Source organism: Euprymna scolopes, chromosome 30, assembly GCF_053919585.1.
Source record: "Euprymna scolopes isolate OS-2025 chromosome 30, ASM5391958v1, whole genome shotgun sequence".
NCBI classification, from domain to species: domain Eukaryota; kingdom Metazoa; phylum Mollusca; class Cephalopoda; order Sepiida; family Sepiolidae; genus Euprymna; species Euprymna scolopes.
In genome coordinates this window covers 85,707,559-85,726,301 of record NC_136511.1, presented here as the reverse complement: position 1 = coordinate 85,726,301, position 18,743 = coordinate 85,707,559, and the positions used below count along the sequence as shown (strand labels likewise).

Here is an 18,743-nt window from a genome sequence, read left to right as displayed (position 1 = left end):
CATCCAGCAAATTGCACATGACACCAACTGTGATTCTGAAGACCTGAGGCAGTTGATGGAAGACAGGGAAATCTGGAAAGAGAGTCACATTGGTATGGGCAACGAGTCCGATCAGATAGATAGATTGATTGAAAGAATTATTCAGTTCAAAAAAAGGATAAGAATAACAAGAAGATTATATGAATCAACTGAATTGCCCAATGGGGATGGGAGAGGGCTTAGAGAAGGGGGGATATAAATTGTAAAATACTTAGCTGGATAATATGTGTGATATCCAGAGAGAAAGATAGTTTGTCCAAAGAAAATAACAATCCAATTTTGAAGGGTTTTTGAAAAGTCAGAAGGTAACAATATAAATCTGCATTTCTTGCTTGTGTCCACTTTAGCAGTATACACGTTGTCTCTCTCTCTCTCTCTCTCTCTCTCTCTCTCTCTCTCTCTCTCTCTCTCTCTCTCTCTTGTTGACACGTAATTCCATGGCAGATCAAGAGATCAGTATCTCCACTTCATGTCTCTCTAAGGGGGATTAACTTTGTTTACTTTTCCGGTAAATATTTCCGGAAGTTCTTCTTTGATGAATAGTTCTCCATGGAATATTGGAAGATAATCTCTTCTTTTGTGTCTTAGTGCAACAGGGTGACACCTCGTTTAGTATCCTTCTACAATACAATATCAGTTCTTTGCACCATTGTGCAAGACATTCAAGTATGCATTCAATTCGCCCATCTGTCCATTTCAGTCCTATGGATTGGTTTGGGCGCATGGTACATGGGCATTTTATACCATAGATAAGATTACAGCATGATGGGGGGGGGACTAGCTTCTTTGAATCTTCACTGTAGGTGATCTGTGTATCGAATGAATTTTTCTTATATTCTTTTCACCACATGCTTGGTTTTCATGCTAAAACATTCCTTGAATTAGTTTCTCTTTCTCTCTCATTACTTGAAGAAGAAAGAGGGTGTCAGGAGAGAGAGAGGAAATGGAGTCATATCGGGTCAGGAGGGATGGTGGGTTTGATCCTGTGTGGACTGTTTCTTGAACCCCATAACGTAACATATGAATCTGAAAAGAGCGTTTTAATGTCATTAAGCAATCACTCATTATTTAATTATATTTCTATATGATCTGTGTCAATGGTGAAAAAGTAATGGAATTAAATAAATAAACATTTAGGAATTAGTCACATTTTTTGAAAGTATTATTTTATAAGGCTAAATTGTCATAATTTTACAAAACTGAGATATGCTGTATAATTTTTTATTAAATGAAAAACCATTTTTCCTTTCACCGGAAAAAAAAAAAATTAAAATTTTCAAATTTAACCAGATGAAATAATGCTTCCAAAAGATATGACTAATGCCTTTTATTCAATTTCTCTGACAAACATCGGATTCGATTTGGATGCAATCATCAACATCAGACATAGATTTTTTTTTTCTCTTCTCGGAACCACCATATCCAGACTTAGAAACACCAACAAAATGAGGAAATTAAAAAAAATTACAAAGTCTATCAGAATTAGGGGTTTTTGGAAATTTATCCGTTTTCAGATAAATTTGACATGAAATAAGAGCCTGCAAAAAGATAATAGGATAAAATAAAAAGGTGGGGGCAAATAATAAAGTAGAAACGATTTTATTTACAAAATAGGTTCCAAATTATTCCCTTTGCAGGCAAGAACAAAAAAAAATGCTAAGTAAAAAAAGTAGCACACTTTTATAAAAACAAATTGGTACATAAATTATAAGCATCACTTCAATGAACGACTACCATTAATATGAAAATTAAGAACGAGTACTTGCAAAATAATGCACACAATAAATTCAATAAATTTTATGAAACGGACTCACAAGTTCGAAAATAGACTTACAGTCATTTATTTTTTTTATTTCACTGTCAGTTTTAAAACCTTTTAAATGTTTTTCCTTCAAAAAACGTGTGTACCATCGCCGCTTATGTAAAAGTTGTAAGGAAGTGTTCATCTCATTGTGACCTGTGTTTTCTTCTTGCCAGGTTCTTCCAGAAGAAAAGGCTCAGGAATCCTTGTTCACAGTAGGTAATGAAGCACACGTCCACTCTCCTGGTTTGCAAGATTCAAAAAGAAAGATTCTCATGCTGGATTCTGTGACGCCAGTCCATAGGAGCTAGCATTGCTTTTTATTAAAAATTAAAAGTAGTTTCGTACAAATATCAAAAGGTATTCAATAAACATACAAAATACAGAAAAAAAAACGAACCTGAATAAAAATATAACATGGGCATATACAATTGTTGGTACAAAAAAAATATATGAACCTGAATAAAAATATAACATGGGCATATACAATTGTTGGTACAAAAAAAATATATGAACCTGAATAAAAATATAACATGGGCATATACAATTGTTGGTACAAAAAAAATTCCAACAGGGTGGATGATATCAGTAAGATGGTGTTTATACACTGAGTTAATCGAACTTTGAAGTTTCGGTCAACTTTTTCCAGCATATCGATGGGTATGTTAGCAACAGCTCAACAAATGTTGTTTTTTAGGTGAATCAAGGTCTAGGACAATCGTTGCAAACAATTGATTTCAGATATCCCCATAAAAAATAGTCACATGGTGATAAATCAGGGGACCGTGCTGGCCAATGCAGATTGCCCCCAAAGGAGATGAGGTGTCCTGGGAAGTTCTGCTGCAAAACAGTCATTGATGTGAGTATTGAGTGGGCCGTGGCACCGTTCTGCTGGAACCACACATTTTCCACAGCCATCTGGTTCAGTTGTGACAGGAAACACTCATTAATCATGTTGACATAACGATCAGATGTCACTGATACTGCCTGTTTGTTTTCTGCAAAAAAAGACATGGGCCAATTATGCCAACTCGCGATAGTGCACACCAAACAGTTACACATAATGCATGTAGAGGACATTGATGAAGTTCTCGGGGGTTTTCCAATAGCACATGTTTTCTGTATTTACAGATCCCAAAAGATGGAAGTGAGCCTCATCCCTGAAGAAAACAAATATGTTGTCAGGCAAGCCCAAAAGCGCCTCACATGCATTTTCATGAGCAATAAAATCAGACCAATTTGTAGGGATGAAATTTCAATTCTTCATGGAGGATCTATTTCACAGAACAAGCAGACAACTCCAGAGCAAATGCATGTTTGCAGGCAGACCGTTGGGGAAATCTCACTGCATCAATGTTTTGGGCTGATCTTGCTGTTCATGGTAGGCCAGGTTTCTTTTTCTTTACATCACCTGTTTTCCTGAAGTAATCAACTGCCAGCCAGAAACAAAACTACAGGGGGCAATATTGAAATGTCTACAGAATGCACGTTGCATTGCGACGATTGAGCAACAGTTTGAAAAAATGCCTCAACAGCAAAAGCGCATTCCAACTTCGTCCACTCCATTATCTTACTGGGGTTCCTGAAAAATAAACAAAAAATAAATAATGCACATTAAGAACCAAACTTTAAACACCATCCTCTCAAATAAGTCCATCTCTACCATCCTTGGAACAACCATTGCTTTAGGGCACCAAATTTAAATAAGCAAGTTGCTCTGCCCTACCCCGTACATCTTTTTCTTAAATTCATCCTTATCACTCCCGTCCATGTTTTCTTTGGCCTCCCCTTTAATCATATTCAACTATCAATTTGGCATACATATATTGATTGCCTTCAAATCAAATCTTTTGGTTGATAATCCTTCCATCTCCTTTCTCCTTGAGTAGGTTTTGGTCTTGATAAATGGTGATCTAATAATTAGAAAACTAAAAATTTTTTAGCCCAATAAAAATGAGCAAAATTTAAAGCCCGTTGACTTAAAATGAGTGCTTTATGCGAAATTGATAGTTGAATATGATTAAATTTGTGCTCAATTTTGTATTAAATACTAATCATTATTAATATCTAACTGTATATTTAAAAATTTCTTTTCTTGCAAAGCAGTTACCGCTTATCAAGGCCTGGAAGCCACTTGAGGATAAGTGTTGATGAGTAATCAATGGGAAAATATCGTAGTAATCGTTAGTAGTGGAAATTTGGTAAATTGGATTACTTGTTCACATTGGACTTGAAGACGACCATATTGTAGTAAGTTGGAAAGAAGGAAAACGGAAGAGACTTGCACAGGCGTGCAGTTCTAAGAAAGAAGTTTTGTTCATGGAAGCTACGTTTAGATTTAGGCACAGATAAAGAGTGGGGGAAATTATTGTTACATTTTATGCCAGTTATTGATAGTGGCTTCAGATAGATGAGTGCTTTTCGTGAAAGTTAGTCCAGTTAGATTAGAGCTAAGACAAGCACTTACCATGAAAATAATGATAAAGCAGAGACAGTTTCGCATCGTCTCTTCTGTGGGAAAGAGGTTGCAGGGAAGAGAAAAGGGCATTCTCCACTAGGCTATCCTTGGACGTACTTGGCTCTTATACAGGTAGAGAATTGCATCATTTTTCCAACAGCCTTGGCAATGAATTTGAGGTACGTGTTCCATCTCAAATCAGGAGTAAAGGTCAAACTAAGAAGCTTGTTAAAACATGGATCCTCCTCAAGATGAGAGCCATTCATTTCAGTTGATACCTGATGGGGATCAGAGCATTGATGATGTAAAGATAGAAACTTGGTTTTAAATGTATTAAAGTTAATCAGCCACCTCTTTTCCCATTGCACCACGTGATCAAGATCAGAGGAGAGAGAATCAGAGAGAACTTGGTCGTTTACAGCCATTGAAGTGTCGCCATAGATAGTAGTGTTGTCAGCATAAATATCTATAAATGATCTTAGGATGTGATTTGGGAGATCATCGATGTAGGTACAGAAGAGAGTTGGGTCCAGGATGGACCTCTGAGGGACTCCAGCATAAATACTGTGAGCTTCTGATTTCTGCCCATCAACCATTACTCTTATGAGCCTATCAGAAAGAAATGATTTCATTACTGAAAAGATATTTCCAGCTATACTGTAACTGGAGATTTTGTGGAGTAGACCTTTATGTCATACCTTATCAAAGGTTCTTGATATGTCAAGAGCAATTACCCTAAAAAGGAAGCCTCCATTAAGAGATTCGCTAATCCTATGAAATATAACAGTTAGCACATCTGCTGTAGTAGAACGGAAACCATATTGCATGTCAGGTTATTTTTGCTAAGGTGATTGATGACTTCTCTATTTAACACAGATTCCAGAACTTACTCATGACGCAAAGAAAACTTATTGGCCTGTATTCAGAAGGAGATGACCGATCACTTGAATTTTTAAATACGGGACATATTGATGAGATTTTCCAGGGTGTTGGGAAGTAATTCTCCTTAAGACAATGCTTAAACAGCTTTGAAAGTATGGGAGCTAATTCTGGTTGAAGCTTTTTGAGCACTATAAAAGAAATGCTATCAAGATCAAGGCAATTTACTTAACTGGAATCAACGTTTTTGATTAGCTTGGCAACATGACACACAAATATTTGTATGTCGCATAGCGTGTTTTCAGACACAGGAGGAAATACAGGGCATTGGCAGCCCTGATCGCATAGGGTAGAATTAGCTGCAAAGTTCTTGACAAAGAGTTTGGCTTTTTCGGATGTTGATGAGATTACCTCAAGTCCATCGATAATGGTTGGGATAGAGCAGGACTGTTTGTTATTTGCTAAAACTGGTGGGAACCAAGCTGCTGCTCAGCTACTTTGGACTTGATGGACTGAGCATACAACACTCTCGCATTCTTTATTACTCTTTACAGTCCTAAACGCGGCTATAGTCTCATTAGATCTATTACATTGGAAGCAATGGAAATAGTGATTTCTGTGCACAATGGCAGCAACACATTCTGAAGAGAACCACGGTTGGCTGTTAGGTTTTTGCTGGAAATTTTTGGAAGGTATGAAGTGGTCTATACTTACAATTAACCATTCTGTCAGGTCTGATACTATAGAGGACACATTCTTTTTAAACATGAAACACTGAGGTAGATCTGATATAAATGTACGGAAACTATCCAAGTCAGCCATAGAGTATCGATATACTGTACAATGGAGTTATGTTGGAGGACTTATTATATTTTGATTTTTTTGAGTGGTCAGAAGATCCTAGTGAAGACAGAATGGAAGATGAACAAAGCTCAGGGCAAGTGAAAAAAAGGTCTGGGTGACCATCAATGTTGGGTACACGGGTGGGTTTGTGAACACTCTGACTTGCATCATAAGCAACGGAGAAATCGTGACAGAACATTCCCTCATCATCTGTCTTGTTTAAGTGGGTTAACCATTCCACATTATGAACATTGAAATCTCCACAGACATGAATGTTAGCCAAAGGATTTTCTCAGATATGCTTTTAAAAGATAGTAACACTACTGTTATGGGGGCAGTAGAGGGCAAATATAAATGCAATGATGTGAGCAAATGCAACCCAGAAGCACATTAGTCATCTCTAATGTATGCACATATATCATGCCCATGGCGATTTGGATGTTAAATTATAATATCCTTTAATTACGAACTCATTACGAAATAGTCAGTCCAGTGCCAGTTTCGATTAGGAAGAATAGGCCTGGTTTGGTCTCCTGTAATTGGATTTCAATCTCTGGAAGGTTGGAACATTGACCCCTGATGTTGGAGAACGAGACATGGTAGTTGGCGAGTCGACATTGGAAGACTGGGTTTAATCATGTATTCTTTTCTGGAGACTTTTAATGATGGAGGTTTAGGATTTGTGGAATAAGTCAACAGACTTGGTTAGAGCAGGGCAGAGAGGGAAAGTAAGGGAGAAAAAGAAGTGAAAAAAAATTTTTTTTTTGTAGACCATGATAAGGTAAAGCCGTAACAATTACCCACTAATATGGCATCAAGAAGCCCCACCAGAAGCTACTGCATGGTCCAGAATCCATTCACTTAATGGCAATACAGCAGCCCCAGTACTTTACACCTGCTCATAGGACGGCCTTCTTAGTGGTTAGTTCAAAGTTCGGATCTCTGACTATCAGGCGGATAACGTCAGCCCAGTAAAACGTTTACCTGAGCACCCTTATTAATGAGATGGCTACAAGGATAGAAATAGAAATAGAAAATTTCTGACATCTTAGGCTAAACTAGAATACAGCTTTTTCTTCTACTTTTGTCAGAAAAATCACTCATTCTGAATGAGGACTGAAAGACAAATTAGGAGAAGTGAGAGTTACAGGAGCTGCCGACAACACATCCACAATGCACTGTTTACTCTCCATTAAAAAAATGATATTAAGTATTCTACATAATATAAGTTCAATCAATCTGTTATGAGGAAAGTATGGTGATAGGTTACCCTCTTTACTAACTGAAATAAAGAAAGAGTTCAGTTGGCAAAGTTAACGTATGTAATTCTTGAGCAACTCGGTTAATTTCCTTGATTCATTCCCGACTTGATTTGAATGGAAATCGTCTACCCCTTTTGCTAACATTCAACACTAGGCAGCGCATTTATTAGTATGACTATTTTCAAAGTATGCTAAAATGGAATGGCGCAGCAGTTTTTGTTTTGTTTTGTTTTTTTGCAAAAGAATGTGGGCAGATGTTGATTCAAAATTGGAAAATGCATTTATTTTGAGGAAAAATACCAATCGAATCATAAGCCGCAAATTGACAACAATAAATTCCAATAATAAATTTTAACAGTAGTATTTGGGGAGAAGGGTGTCGAGGGGGCAAATGTAGAAAGAAATACAATTGAGTAAATAAATTAATACATGACTGGAAGAAAAACAAACTTTCTAAATTAATTTTTTTATTCTTACTAAAATTCAGTTACCAGGTTTATATATGTAATTCTTGAGCAAATCGGTTAATTTCCTGGATTCATTCACGATTTGATTAAACGAATACCAAATACTTATTTTGCTGCACTTTATCACAACAAAAGTCCATACAAATTTAAGCCAAATTAAACTAATAGTTACCATGAAAAAGTAAAACTTAAATACTAATCCCTATTAATCCCTGTGTGTTGAACGGATACCATGGTACTTAATTCACTGCACCTCATAACAAAGCTCCATACAAAATTTAAGTCAGATCGACCCAGTAGTTTCCAAGAAAAAATGGAACTGGTAAATAAACAGACAGACAGACAAAGAAATATAATATAGATAAATACTAATTGTATTATTAATTAATTTTAATTTAGTTACATATTTTTCTTGGAATCTTAGAGATTTTTATTTGATACATTTTTTAATTCACTCCAAGCAATACACATTGCCACTTGGATTTAAGGTGCTACTATTTGGGACCATGTCTACAGAGGATTATGTAGGGGAGTTAATCAGCGAGATATCTGTTCACATTATGTTTAAATGTCTAAATTTAAGCAGTTAGAGAAGCAGGAAATTCAATAAAAATGATATAAGTGGTCCAGAAAAGAGGCTCACATATAAGATTTAGCCTAATGTCAGTAAGTAAACCCGGCCCTGACAATAACATCATAACAATATAACATGTGAATTTAATAAACTTACCATTATTATTTTTGTAGTTATGACCTTGAATATAGAATGCGTAGAGGTAAGCATCCATATTTTTCAATTTCTGTGAAAAAGAAAAACTAATAACTGATTTAAATGAGAAACTATCTGAAACAGATGAACAAAGAAATAAAAAAAATCGAATGAGAATGATTTATGAAACAATAGAGTGCCTCAATTCCTTTAAATGTTTTGTGGGTTTGCTTTATTATAAATGTCACGTGCCTTTTATAAATTATCAATTTTGAAAGCAAGGAAAATGTTTAGATTTCTATCTAAAGGTCAAACCCTGAATTAAACTTTTAATAGCAAAGTTAGCAAAACAATTATTTTCCATGTAACATTTTTTGAGTGGACTTTTATTATTTTAGTTTATTCGATTGAAAATCAAAATCTTTTATGGATTTATTAGATGGCATACTTTGCATTGAATTTTCAGCATAAACTTATTTTTATACTCAAAACTAGCTATATCTACACAACTTTATCTGGGGTGCAGTGAAGTCATTTTAGTTTAAAATTTTTATTTGTTTGCACATTTTTTATTTATTTACAGTAGATAACTTCTGCTTTATTTTTCAATTTAAAATATGCCTTGCAGATTTTTCATTTATTTTTAGGTGATTATTTAAAAAATGTTTCTTATTGCCAGCCATCTAGACTGGAACTAAATAATTCAAATAAACAAATTGTAGGTAAATATATTATTATTCTATTGCCAATAACATGGTACAATAATAAGCAATCAAAATTGGTTAATTAGAAGCAAACTTTACTTTTTCAGCTTAAATACTATTTGTGTCTGACTGTAAAAATCCAACAATATAACTTTGTATTTTAGATTTACAATAATCCGGCCATGCAAAAACTTCTGATATTTTTTAAAAATAAATAGTTCAATTCTATTGGCTTGATTATTCCAATAGCAACAGACACTTACAATCTTGGTGCATTTTGATAGTAAACCAGTAGTTTTTAATCTTTTATTTTACTTTAAATTCTGGCTTAATAATATAACACTAGCGATAGAATTACTAGTGTCATCATGTTGCTTGTGTCTATATTAAAATTATGGCAGCAAAAAACACTCATTATATTCCTCACAGCAAGTTTTTTTTTTCGCTATTCATATGCATACAATTTATTGTTAGAATAAATAAACGTTGTCAGACATATTTTTCTGATAAAAAAGAATGTAATTAATTCAACAACACCTTTATTAGAAAATAAAATGTTTATTGAGTTGTACCCTGCCAATCATGTTAGAATTAATTACATCATCATTGGCTAATTACAATAAGTTATAACCATCACATAATGGTAACCTTCATGGATGGAAAGAGTCAATTTGTGAAACCCGTCGCTTTTCAGATTATAACTTCAATAGACCATATTTAGCCTGTCTGCTTTCTTTGTCACTTCTCCAAGACCTGCCTGCCAAACTCATCCCAGAAGTCTATCACCTTTGAATATATGATTTCACAACCACCCACATATCATCGACGTCCTGTTCTCACCCAGAGTTAACTCCTGATCTCTTTCAACCTCTTGTCTACAAATTAGATTTAATCGTTAATATGTACAAGCTAACATATCTACTAGTTAACTTACCTACACTAATATCTAACACTTTCTTAAAAAAGAAAGCTATATGAAGAACATAGCATTATTAGTTATTGTTGTGAGTGGTAATATTTTTCATTCCTCACATGCTACAATATTAATATTAATGTATTCTTGATATACTAATAAGGAATGTATAGAAAGAGGAAATAAAAAAAGAAAGACTCTGGAACAATAATAATTAAGTGTAATGGATGTTGATAAAAGAGAAATATACAAATGTCCCAATAAAAGTTAAATGTGTATGGTCATAAAATATTAAAAGTGCATGACAGACAAAAAAATGTGTAAAAGATGAGACTAATGGTATATGTCTGTTTAAAAGTAGCACTAGTGATAAAAGAGAAAGAATCTCTGGTGTTTTTTTAAGAATAGGTATCCAAAGACTTGCAGTTATGACTAGGGCTATGACAATAGTATATTCTTTGTATTGTTTTTACTCTCGAGTAAATATCTGACACAGACACAATCAACCAAGGATCACTTCACTCTACATAGCATCTAGGATATCAATGGATATATACCTGAGAATCAAAACAAAGAAAAGAATATGCTGTTGTCATAGCTGTATTTATGACAATAGAAACTCAACTAAACGGAATCAGGTTACGGTTAGGATAAAAAGAAAACAGTTAATATTTTATAGAAGTACTAAAACAACATTACAGAATGCATTTAAAAACAAGTTTTTTCGTTAAATAAGTTCTTCACAAAAAAAAAAAAGAAATGAACTAATAATACATTCAGTTTGAAGTTTATATATATATATATATATATATATATATATATATATATATATATATATATATATATATATATGAGAGAGAGAGAGTGAGAGTGGAACGATAAAATAAACGATCAAACTTCAGTAATAAATATGTAATTATTAAAAGCTATAAAAGACACGCTTTCTTCCTACTACTAACACTAAGTCTGAGTGGTAATGCAAAAAATAAAGAGATTATATGTGGGTTTATGACTTGGTGGTAGGACTCAATGATAAAAATTTAGTTAACTACCCTAAAATGTTAGAATAACTTGGAAATGGGGAACCATTTTATGCTGAGTTAACAGATTACGTGCAATTAGCAGTCCATGCAAAATTTATAAAATAATTGCGTTGAGGATTTTTTCAATGTGTTCATGCAGACAACGACCAAGGTCAAAGTTGTATGAAAAAAAAATTTATTCAAGCATATAATATCTATTTATATTAAACTATAAAGTGCTGAGAGGCACCATATAAATGTTTAGCAAATTTGAACATTTCAAAAGGTTTGATAAATAAACTCGAGAATATTTACTTTACTTACCATAATTTACCAATAAAAAAAAAATTAAATAAGACTATGAGAGTCAATGCTATATCTGGGAATAGGATACCTAACTTGCGGTCCGATGGTCCTTTTATTTATGTTATAAACAAGCTTTGAATAAATAAATACATGTTTGTTTCATTCATCATTGTTTCATTCATTCATTGTTTCATTCATATATATACATATATATATATATATATATATATATATATATATGAAACATATATATATATATATATATATATGAAACAATATTCATCATTGTTTCATTCATTCATTGTTTCATTCATATATATATATATATATATATATATATAATATATATATATATTATATATATATAATATATATATATGTCATATATATATATTATATATATATGTCATATATATATATGTCATATATGTATATATATTATATATATATAATATATATATATATTATATATATATATATATTATATATATATATATATATATATATATATATGTATGTATAAACTGTGTCAATCGCTTTATTGCAGATTAGTAAAATATCAATATTTCACTAAATATATGTCACAAAAAAATTAAAATTGTATTATCAAAGGATATCTCTAAGTTTAGTTATTTCCCAAAATTTTAATCAAATTCATGCGATATTCCCAAAGTTACGGAATTTTATTTATTATCAAGGAATTTATACTGTCCATCACTTTATTGCATCTCTCTTACAATGCCAAAAAAGGTTATCGAAGAGCAAAGCATTGTCCATCAAAGATTTAGCCACAGAGCTGGAAAGGGATCCAAGAACCTTGGCTTCATGCGTGAACAACCCCAACACCAAATCTAGAAAGAATAAGGGTACCAGGAGAACCTTTCAGATCATGGTATTTGGAAAATTCATAGGGAAGTCAACCTAAATCCAAACAGTACTAGTGCTTCCATTTTTGCAAGAGCTGGAATTGCTCCTAGAACCAGGCAGACCCAATGCAATGTGTTGAATGAGATAGCAAGGACATCAAACCTCTTCCAATCCCTCCACTGACCAAACAACATAGGAAAAAAGCCTGGGCACAGAATTACATGAAAATGGATTTCCAATGTGCCCTATTTATGGATGAGGCCTATGCTACTTTTGACGGTCTGGATTGATCGGAACCTAAACAGAACTCCAACCCCTTAGAGAGTTCATCGCAAACAAGGAGGTGGAGGCATCATGTTTTTGGCAGGAATCATTAGGGATAAGTTGGTTGGACTATTCCGAGAGCCAGAGGGTGTAAAGCTTACCAGCAATGCATACACAGCCTTTTTGGATAATCATTAGTTGCCATGGCTAGATGACCTACCATTGTCATGTTGCTTTGAGATGATTTTTATGCATGACAATGCACCATCCCATTCTGCTAGGGCGACTGCAGGTTTTCTTAAATCTATGAGCTTCATTGGAGAAACCCTCATGACCTGGCCACCGTGTTCTCCAGACCTTAACCCCATTGAATATCTCTGGTCAATATTGAGAAGAGGGGTGTATGAGGAAGGAGAGCAATTTACTTCAAAGGATTATCTGTGGAGGAAAATAGTTGATATCGCCAGAGCAAAAACTCCTTTTCATATCAAACAATTGACTTCCTCGGTGGACAAAAGGTTGTTTAAAGTTATTTACAAAAAAATGGTGGATATGTCGATAAATAATTTATTAACACTTAGAATGTGCTTTTGTTTATTATTCTTTGACAGAAAAATATAATCAAAAAAAGTTTTCATGATTAGACATTGTATTTTTACCCTAAAACAACATTTAAGAGACCTGCAATAAAGCGATGAACAGTGAAAATTCCTTGATAAAGAATAAAATATCATAACTTCGTAAATATCGCATAAATTTAAATAAAATTTTGGAAAATAACTACAAGTAACCTTAAAGCAAACATAATTTTAATTTCAGTGTCACATATTTAGTGAAATATTTATATTTTATTAATCTGCAATAAAGCTGTTGACACAGTTTATATGTCCCATCTATAATATAAATCTCACCTGTCTGTTTAAATGTAAGTATGTATGTATGTTTCTATATCTCACAAAAACTTTTGACAGAAGCGACGTTTGAAGCTCGACCCTTCAGACGCTAAGTATCGAAAAATTGGCCAAAAACATTAATTCCTTCGCCCTCAACTGGGCACTTTTCTACAGGGAGAGGTCGCTTTTTCGCCGATATTTTCGAAAGCCATCGCCTCTTTTTGATTGTCTAGCCTTAATTTAAACCTACATCACTTCCAGTTTGGCAATGGGTGTAACAGCTAACGCGTCACATTTTTTTTTCACTTTCTTTTCCGCCTTCGCAGTATGGGTTCGAGCCTGCCTGTCTACTACCACTTTTTTTTTTGCACTCGCAATTTTCCTTTTTTTTTTGCTCAACCAACACCCTTACACACACACCTCCACTTTCTTTTCCGCTATCGCATCACAGGTTCGAGCCTACCTGCCTACTACAACTTTTTTTTGTTCAACACACACCTACAAACACCCGGGCAATGCCGGGCAATGCCGGGCAATACTGGGCACCCAGACTAGTCTATATATATATAAAAGGCAAAATGGCCGCACGCGTTTTTGTATGTCCAAGAAAGGCTTTTTTTGGAGGGATGGGCTTGAGAGGGTTACTATTTTGGAGAACTTTTTATTATACTACCTAGATTATAATATGTACGATTTGTGAACGGACATTTATTTTGATCGACTTTTATAAAATTGCCTCTATTTCGTCTATTCGCGTGTTTGTTGGTCTTTTTTGTATAAAAAAAAATGAAAACATCGAAGCGTACATGATTCACCAGCCTTCTCAGTCAGGACCTCCAGAAAAACAATTAGCTTTGATCAATGTTGGAAAACCCTTCATATCAGACAATTGCTATTCATTTGAGAGTTCCCCCTTTTTGGGGGGAGCTTGGTTTCCCCAACATCGTGGGGAAACAAATAAATTAAACAGGGGAAAGCTGAACTGGCTTTCAGCCAACTTTCATTTCTGCACCTGCGTGAACTCATTCACTTAGCAAGTCAACGTTTTGATTAACATCGAAAAATTTTAACGTTTTTCACTTTCTCTCACATCGTAGTGTAACGGTAAGATCTCAGCTTTTCTTTCACTTTCTTTTTCGCCTTCACGTCATGGGTCCGAACTTGCCTACTACTGTTTTTTTTCTCTTACACCTCTAAACACCCAGGCAACGCCGGGCACCCCTACTAGTCTATATATATAAAAGCGAAAATGTATGTATGTAGGTGTGTATGTTTGTGTGTCTGCTAAAAACTTTCGACAAACTGAATAAAAATTCACAAACTTGGTCTCATATGGAAGCCCTATCCTTCACCCGACAAATATCGAAAAATTGGCCAAAAACGTTAATTTTTTCACCCTGAAATAAACACTTTTCTACAGGGGGGGGGCAGCAAAAACCGTCCTCTCATGACGAGATCGGTTGTACGCATGCGTCAGACGACGTCATAGCCTGATTTAGTTTAAATATTTGAAGAACTGACACAATTTCATGTACGTCGTGTTAGCTCAGTTGATTAGAGCGTTGGGTCATTATTAGGTTTGAATCGTGGTGTGAGATTTCTTCTTTTTTTTTTTCGATTTTTTAAATTTTAATATTGAAGCAGGGTTATTTAAGCCATTTTTCACGTAACAGTCGATTTTCTGGGTTTTTTTTACTTCGCTTATTCTTAGGTTTTCATTAACCCTCCCCCCGCCCGACTACACACATCTCCAAACACCTAGGTGCCCACCGATTTTTAAAATTTTAATATCGAAACAGGCTTATTTAAGCCATTTTTCACGTGTTTTTTATTTTTTTTTATTTTTCAGATTTTTTAAAGCAGTTTAACGTTCGTTTTTCTGTTTTTTTTGTTTTTGTTTTTTCGATTTTTACATTTAACATCGTTCGTTTGCCTTACGTTAGTTTTTTCTGTGTTTTTTTTCCCGATGTTTTGATTAAATATAAAAAAACCACCTAACTTCGCTCACGCAATCACAGACCAGTTGTTATAGTGGCAGCGTCGTTATCTTAAGATTGCACGTTCGAGCCTAGATATCAGATATATTTGTTTTTGATTTTTAAAGTTTTAATATTGAAATAGGGTTATTTATGCCATTTTTACGTTCATTTTTTTATTTATTTTTCCATCATGTTCACTGTTTTTTTTGTTTTTCTGATTTTTTAAGAAGTTTTAACATTTAAAAAGGGTTATTTATGCCATTTCTTTTTCATTCGATTATTTCTTATTTTGCATCATGTTTGCTGTGTTTTGTTTGTTTTTGTTTTTCTGCTTAAAAAAAGTTATAATATTTAAAGAGGGTTATTACGTTTGCTTATTCTTTATTTTCCATTTTGTTTTGATTTACCCCCCACACACACACACCTCACCACACTTGGGCAACGCCAGGTAACCTTGCTAGTCACTAATATAGAAATATATATATATATATATATATATATATATATATAAAGACCCAATATATAGTAATGATTTAAAAAAATAAAACAATAATGACCCATGTGCCACCACTGAGAATTGAAACCAAAACGTTTAGCTTAAAATTTACTTTTTCCTTTGACGTTAATGACTGAGCTATAGAGACATGTTTGCTGTAAGGCTAAACAATTTGAAAATAATATTTATCGATATATTTTGGCGAAGAAACTTGCCATTGTCAAGATATATATATTTTTTTACTTATGCCTCACGATGGTACTTTTCAAACCAATTATTTCTTTGGCACATGTGATGTGAACAACAACAAGAACAACTAATGTACGTGTCCCATCTAAAAGTGCAATCATGATGTGTAAGAAGAAAAAAAACATATTTTGATGAATTTTCAAATAAGTTTTCGTTATAATACATCATTCTTTACTTTATACATCATTTTAAAGAACATTTTTCGCTCTATCTAACCGTTTAAATTATGATCGTTTTAAAACAATTATGTAATCTTTTCAAAACATTGAATATAAGATGGAAAAAAAGCAAATATGCACAATTTTCATTATTTCAATTCAAGCTAGGCTGAAAAGTTGCTGAATCAGTTCGTGATATCAATGAAACGTTTGGCCCAGGAACCACTACTGAACACACAGCACAATGGTGGTTTAAGAAATTTTGTGGCGGCGACAAGAGCCTTGAAGATGATGAGCGTAGTGGTCGGCCATTGGATGTTAACAACGATCAATTAAGAGCCTTAGTTGTAGCCAATCCACACACAACTGCTCGAGAGCTTGCTTCTGAATTAGACGTAACGTATACAACAATTTCCAACCACTTGAGAGAGATTGGAAAGACAAAAAACTTTATAAATGGATGCCTCACGAATTAAACGACAATCAAAAGAAACACTTTTATGAAGTGCCATCTTCCCTTTTTTACACAACAAGAACGACCTGTTTCTTGACCGGGTTGTGACGTGCGATGAAAAGTGAGTTCTTTACAACAACTGATGATGCTCATCTCAGCGGTTAAACACTAATGAAGTCCACGACACTTCCCAAAGCCAGAGTTGCAACAAAAGAAGGTCATGCTAACTTTTTCGTGCTCTCATTCATTACAGTTTTTTGAATGCAAGCGAAACCATTATGGTGGAAAAGTACTGTCAACAAATAAATGAAATGCATCAAAAATTTTGGCAACAACACCCAACATTAGTCCACAGAAAAGGCTCAATTCTCCTCCACAACAATGTCCAACCACACATTGCTTAATCGACCGTGCAGAAGTTGAATGAATTGGGCTACAAAACTTTACCTCATCTGCAATACTCTCCAGACCTCTGACCTACAGACTAGGAATTTTCTCAAGGATCTTGACAACTTTCTGCATGAGAAATGCTTCAAAAACCTAAGTGATATCAAAAACACCATTACCTACTTCATCGCTACCAGAATGCAAGATTTTTATGTTACTTGCATAAATACACTTGTTTTGCTTTGGCAAAAGTTTGTTGATTCTGATGGTGCTTATTTCAATCAATAAATTTTTGTTTGAGCTGAGATATGTTCATCTGAATTTAAAAGTTAAAACTGCAAGAAATTTCATGCCAACCTGATATTTAAATCTAACACATTTGAATTGTCAAATGGAAAGTTATGACCCATTAAACCCTTTAAAATATTTCAAAGAAATTGAAATTGTAGGAATATTTATTAATTGATATCTAGTTTTTTGTCTTTTGTTAAAATTTCACAAAATGCTAAAGTATTTGAATTTTAATGAAGAGTTTTCACCGCTTTTTATCCCTTTTGCATAAAAGTAAATTAAATATAATTCAAAATACCCCCCCCCCGTCTAGTAGATATATTTCAAAATTCATAATGGTCGGTTAATTAGTTTAGGAGTGAATTCTGTACATACAAATATATGTAAACATGTAAACATACCTAACTTTAGATAAATAGAGATATTGGATGTATTAGCAGAACTTGAGAGAGAGAGAGAGAGAGAGAGAGAGAGAGAGAGAGAGAGAGAGGGGGGGGGAGAAAGAAAGGAAGAGAAATATGTTTATAAGAATGAAGCAGTTACAATTTCATTCACAATTTGTTGTATATATTGTACATGTTTTAAATAGGAGTCTATGGCTTCATTGTACCCCCACCCCCGCCCGTGTGATGCTGGGCTGAAAAGTTGGCTAATCATGCTTACCCACCCGAACCTGTCGTGGGAAACGGAGCTGAAGTATCTACCAACCATTGCCGCTCTGAAAAACTTCAATGCACTGCGTAAACAAACTTGATACAGGGTGGAGCAGCAAATTACAAAAGGCGGCCAGATTACGCAACCTCACTCGAGACGCAAAGGAATTTGATGCTATTTGCTTCTCTGTCTTGCAGGGTTGTATAAAATCCAAACACAACTTTTCTGAAGAATTGGTAAAATTCTATTTGGGAATGTTGTTTACCAAACTGAATTATGTAAGAGTTTTGCAACGGTGTCAACTATTCATTTCTTTTTTCCTTTTTTTTTCATACTTTTATTTTATTCACTCCAGACAACTCATATTGCCATGGAAACGTTAGAGCTACTTTGATAGAGGCCAGATTTACAGGTGGCAATCTCAACGGGGAGTTAGTCAGCAGTGTTCTTGTTCATACTACATTTAAATTTTTTCATATTGTCACGATTGAGAAAAAAGGGAGCAAGGAGGAAATTCCAAAGGCAAATAGTCCAAGAAAAAAACTATTAGAGTAAAAATTCTTTCAATATATTGGGACTCTGCAGTGCAGGAGTTGGATTTTGCTACTGGTCGAGTGGGTTGGGGGTATTTACATTGAAGAGGTACAA

General features: G+C 34.1%; 1 long non-coding RNA gene across 1 annotated transcript in view; it reads right to left on the bottom strand.

Annotated features, from left to right (window-relative positions):
- Nucleotides 1-1,662: 1,662 nt before the first annotated feature.
- Nucleotides 1,663-18,743, bottom strand: part of LOC145254878 (uncharacterized) — a 61,819-nt gene continuing 44,738 nt past the window's right edge. The window contains exons 2-3 of the long non-coding RNA XR_013863823.1: nt 8,480-8,549; nt 1,663-3,422 (exon numbers count right to left, since the gene is read on the bottom strand). This is a non-coding gene — a long non-coding RNA (uncharacterized LOC145254878). The remainder of the gene's footprint in view (nt 3,423-8,479; nt 8,550-18,743) is intronic.